At 47.5% G+C, this 5,552-nt stretch overlaps 1 long non-coding RNA gene across 1 annotated transcript; it reads right to left on the reverse strand.

Moving 5' to 3' along the window:
* Nucleotides 1-1,961: 1,961 nt before the first annotated feature.
* On the reverse strand, nt 1,962-5,263 carry LOC141026272 (uncharacterized). The gene is made up of 3 exons (XR_012188031.1): nt 4,671-5,263; nt 3,471-3,542; nt 1,962-2,284 (listed from the first exon to the last, which is right to left on the reverse strand). It is a non-coding gene; the product is annotated as an uncharacterized lncRNA (long non-coding RNA).
* Nucleotides 5,264-5,552: the final 289 nt, after the last annotated feature.

Below are 5,552 nucleotides of genomic sequence, written 5' to 3' on the forward strand. Positions count from 1 at the left end.
TTTCATGAAGATGTAATCGATCGGCGATGACATCAAGTCAAAGGAATGATGAAGCGAAAGGTTATTGGAACCATGGGTACGACACAAACTCGAAAGGAAGCTCGCTGTTCAAGGCGAAATGATATGATGAGGAAGATCGACGTAAGCTTAGCTCATCATCGAAAATTATGCTCCAAGAATAAGGACCAGGTAGCACATTTAAAATTAGCACTATGATGATAGCCGATCAGGCTAGGATTGAGATGCTCGAGTTCAAACCCGTAAGCAATGACGATTAATAGGAGTTGTCGAATCGTAGTGCGGACTCGAATCAGTTATTGGTGTCCTTGAGTGGTTAACAACTTAGAACCCAGGAAAAATTGGAAGCAGTGAGAATAATACTTGATGAAGAACTCATAAGAAGTTATGTAGTTCTTGATATTATTGAGGTACTAGAGGGTAATGCTCGATGGTAGGGCAGAATATAGGTTAGAATGGTGTATTGATCTATAGAAGACAAGTGCCTTTACTTGACCGAGAAATGAAATCCAAGGAGAACAATATGGTCGGAACCACATTTGTAAATGATCAAACCATAGAAGATGAACTCATAACAAGGGGATAATTATTTTGAGAGAAGCTTCCATGATAAGGTATACATCGTGTCCATGGGCATGAACATAGGGTTCAAGGTCGACTCCCACTTCTTTAAAGCATAACCTTCCATTCACTTCTCGTGTTTCAAAAATGACATTAGTTGTTGAAGGTTTTACCTGGTGCAATACCAGATAAGTATGACCCGTGAAATCTTACGGGTCAAACAGATTAAGCAAGGCGTTGTTTCAACCCATCGGGGCATCTTAGGAACATATACCACAAACTTCAAGAGTAAATAACTCAAGCTCGAAAGCGGATCATGGTTGAGAAAGCAGAGGATACAATTTACCAAAGGCATTATGTATCCGAGGAAAGGCTCACAAGGTTATTGAATATGAAGGACGTTGTCGCATAAAAAATTCAACAAAGGATCTGGTGGTCCATAAGGGATCTGATGTGAGCATCGGTACTCTACCAGAAGAAGAAAGCATGCAACGAGATCAGATTATAGAAACAACTGACTAATTCAAAGCTCAATTGCAAAGGAATTATGAATTCCAAGACAAGGGATCAGAAGCAATGCTCTGATTAGGGATGGATAAATTGAATAGCCTTAGGGGTACAATCGATGGCAATTTGATTGGTCGAGATCCAGCTCATGTTTAAAATGACGTCTGAGCGAAAAGGATGAATTCTAGGATCTGATTGAGGATTGCGAGCATTCGCAACATATTGAATCAACGGACTCAAAATGATAATTACAAAGGATGTCAACGGGGATTGCTAGAAATATGGAATTTAACCATAATGCGGGAAGGTAAAGAATCCAGGAGCAATAGGTCGCTGAGGATTTTCAGAAATTTGAATAGTATTTTGAAGAATTTTTGTGAAACACATGAACCACTGGTGATGAGCGGATACTTGGTATGTGTGAGGAATTATCCATAGGGGTTTATCGGTGGTCGGGAATAGCAAAAGCAACAAGCTCAAAGCCTCGAAAGAACATCAAGGAGTATATTCGGAATCCTTCGGTGCACCAAGCAATCATCTGGAGCGAGGGGCTCTCCGGGAGGAAGTATTTACGAGAACCTAGAGTCAGAGTTAGTAAAATCATTTCACCCGAATAGAAGAGAGATCAAAGTCCCAGAGTAAAGATCGAGGAGTAAAAGATCCTAATACCACCCAATGGCGACGTGGGCCCGTAAGCCACACAGCCATGTTAGTAAAAGTTTTGCAATGTCTAGACTCGACTTCGGCCAAGGAGTTGGAAATGGGGATTCCTACAGGTAGTCGGCTCTGATACCAACTTTCTACGCTCCCGATTCAATCGTACACTAATCATGCACGGAAACGTGTACGATAAAGATCAGGGACTCACGGGAAGATATCACAACACAACTCTAAAAATCAAATAAGTCATACAAGTATCATAATACAAGCCAGGGGCCTCGAGGGCTCGAATACAAGTGCTCGATCATAGACGAGTCAGTGGAAGCAACAATATCTGAGTACAGACATAAGTTAAACTAGTTTACCTTAAGAAGGCTAGCACAAACTGGGATACAGATCGAAAGAGGCACAGGCCTCCTGCCTGGGATCCTCCTAAACTACTCCTGGTCGTCGTCAGTGGCCTCCAGGTAGTAGTAGGCACCTCCGGTGTAGTAGGAGTCGTCGTCGACGGTGGCGTCTGGCTCCTGGGCTCCAGCATCTGGTTGCGACAACCAGGAAGAAAGGAAAGGGGGGGAAGGGGGAGAAAAGCAACCGTGAGTACTCATCTAAAGTACTCGCAAGCAAGGATCTACACTACAAATGCATGGGTATATGTGTAAAGGGGCAACCTCCATCTTGCAGCATGTAGAAGAGAGTAGATGGTAAGTTCACAAAGTAGCATCGCATAGCATAATCCTACCCGGCGATCCTCCCCTCGTCGCCCTGTGTGAGAGCGATCACCGGGTTATATCTGGCACTTGGAAGGGTGTGTTTTATTAAGTATCCGGTTCTAGTTGTCATAAGGTCAAGGTACAACTCCGGGTCGCCTGTTACCGTGGCCACGGCTATTCGAATGGATCAACTTCCCTGCAGGGGTGCACCACATAACCCAACACGCTCGATCCCAATTGGCCGGACACACTTTCCTAGGTCATGCCCGGCCTCGGAAGATCAACACATCGCAGCCCTACCTAGGCACAATAGATAGGTCAGCACGCCGGTCTAAATCCTATGGCGCAGGGGTCTGGGCCCATCGCCCTTTGCACACCTGCACGTTGCGAGGGCGGCCGGAAGTAGAACTAGCCCCCTTAATACAAGAGCAGGCTTACGTTCCAATCCGGCGCGCGCCGCTCAGTCGCTGACGTCACGAAGGCTTCGGCTGATACCACGACGTCGAGTGCCCATAACTGTTCCCACGTAGTTGGTTAGTGTGTATAGGCCAGTGGCAAGACTCAGATCAAATACCAAGATCTCATTAAGCGTGTTATTTTGAAGTAACTGCGAACGCCGACCAGGGCCAGGCCCACCTCTCGCCTAGGTGGTCTCAACCTCCCCTGTCGCTCTGCTACAAAGATCCACTCGCGGGTACTCCTACGAGCCGACCCGACTTTAGTTACCACAGGTATCATATATTATGTATATAAGTATATACCCGTGATCACCTCCTGAGTGATCACGGCCCGATAGTATAGCAAGGCAGACGGACAAGATTGTAGGGCCACAGATGGAATACTAGCATCCTATACTAAGCAAGTAGGATTGCAGGTAAAGGTAACAAAAGTAGTAACAAGGACAGGCTATGCAGCAGAATAGGATTAACGGAAAGCAGTAACATGCTACACTACTCTAATGCAAGCAGTAGAGTGTAGAATAGGCGATATCTGGTGATCAAGGGGGGGGCTTGCCTGATTGCTGCGGCAAGAAGGAGGGGTCGTCAACACCGTAGTCGAACTGGGGGTCGCTGGCAGTCTCGGGGTCTACCGGAAAGAAGTAATGGAGGGGGAACACAATAAATAATAGAGCAATCAAAGCAACACAAGGCATAACATGGCAATACGTGGTGCTAGGTGTGCCCTAACGCAGTACTAGGTGATACCGGCAAAGGGGGGAAACATCCGGGAAAGTATCCCCGGTGTTTCACGTTTTCGGACAGATGAACCGGAGGGAGAAAGTTGCATGTTTGCTACGTTAGGGATGTGTGGCGGACGAACGGGCTGCGTATCCGGATTCGTCTCGTCGTTCTGAGCAACTTTCATGTACAAAGTTTTTCCATCCGAGTTACAGATTATTTTATATTAATTTTTAATAATTTAATTCATTTTTAGAATTAACCGAATTAATTTAATTAGAAAACGTAATTATGACGTCAGCTTGATGTCAGGGTGATGTCAGCAGTCAACTAGGCAGTTGACCTAGTCAAAGTGACATGTGGGTCCCAATGTCATTGCCTAAGTCTATCTAAACAGGTTTAATTAGTTTAGTTAATTCATTAGGTTAATTAAACACAATTAATTAAGTTAATTAATTAATTAATAATTTTATTTTTTAAATTGCTTTTTTTATCCTTCTCTTTTCTTTTTGGGCGCTGGGACCCATATGCCATAGGCCGAGTGGGGCTTAGCGGGGTGAGCGGGCAATTGGGCAGCGGGCGAAGCCGCCGCCCGCCCTGGTAGCGAGGCGAGGCCGGGGCCATGTGAGAGAGTCGGCGGCGGCCGGAGCGCCGGCGAGGCCAGGCAGAGGCGATGCGCGCGCGGCAGCTAGTAGCAGCGGCGTAGCGAGCCGCAACGGGAGCAGAGCAGCAGATGCAGTGGGGCAACGGGCAGCGGCGAGCGGAGGCGGCAGGCGGCAACAGCAGAACGAAGCAAGCAACACCAGCAGAGCAGCGGCGGCATGGGCAGCACGCAAAGTAGAGCAGCAGTGCGAGCAGTAGGCAATCGCGGGCGCGCGCGGGCGAGGCGCAGTAGCCGCGGCCATGGGCAGGAGCAGGCAGCAGCAACAACAACACGTACGCGTACGCGAAAGCGGAGCTCCGGCCATGGCCTTGGGACAACGACATACGGCGATGGATCGAAGGGAAAATGAAGGGAATCGGAGGAGATGCTCACTGCGAACTCGATGGCGAGGTTGGGAGGCCGGGGACGGTCCGGAGCTGTGGCAAACGATGGCGGAGGACGGCGATGTACGCGGTGAAGACGTCGGCGATGGCGGGCGTACGGGCCGCCTTGGCTCGATTTGCTGCACGGAGAAGACGAAGACAACATCCGCGGATCTCCTCGACGTTTTACCGCGCGAGGGCGACTACGGTGGCCGCGGTAATGACAACGACGAACGCAGTCACCGCATCAAGCCCGATCTCGATTTCGAGATAAAGAGGAGAGGCGCAAAGGGGGATCGAGAGGGGATCGGACGAGCACATGCTAGGGTTTCGGGTGGGCGTATTTATAGGCCAAGGGGGGCACGTGGAGGCCATCCATGGCCATGGTGGCTTGGATGCTCGCCATGCCCTGCCTCTGCCCCTGTAGCGTGAGGTAGAGGATGGCCTAGGTGTGTTGGGCTGCACTGTGGCCACTAGGGCCCAGTGTAGCAGTAGGCCTCTAGTTCATGGGTATCTGGTAACCACGTATGTAGGGGTATAATCGGCAAGGCAGATCCCATTCCTCGAATGCAAAGGACAAGAAAGACGGATTCTGGCTCTTTTACTTTTCGCTGTTATTTCTCTATTTTGTATTTTGTACACAGTTTTGCATTAAGTAGAGCCAGCAATTCATTTTTGTAAAAAGTATAACTTATCTCAATAAATATTATGCCATATTTAGCACTGTCATAAAAAGTTTGAACCTTATTTGAATTTAATTTTAAATAGAAAAGATTTATTTTGGGGCTGTTTGGTTCAGTTTAAAATAGTTTAATGGCATTTTATTAAGTCAAATGATTTTGGTTTATTCATGAACATTAGCTAGCGAATTTGTGCAACACAGTGAACATTT

The sequence above is a fragment of the Aegilops tauschii genome, chromosome 6, assembly GCF_002575655.3.
Source record: "Aegilops tauschii subsp. strangulata cultivar AL8/78 chromosome 6, Aet v6.0, whole genome shotgun sequence".
NCBI lineage: Eukaryota > Viridiplantae > Streptophyta > Magnoliopsida > Poales > Poaceae > Aegilops > Aegilops tauschii.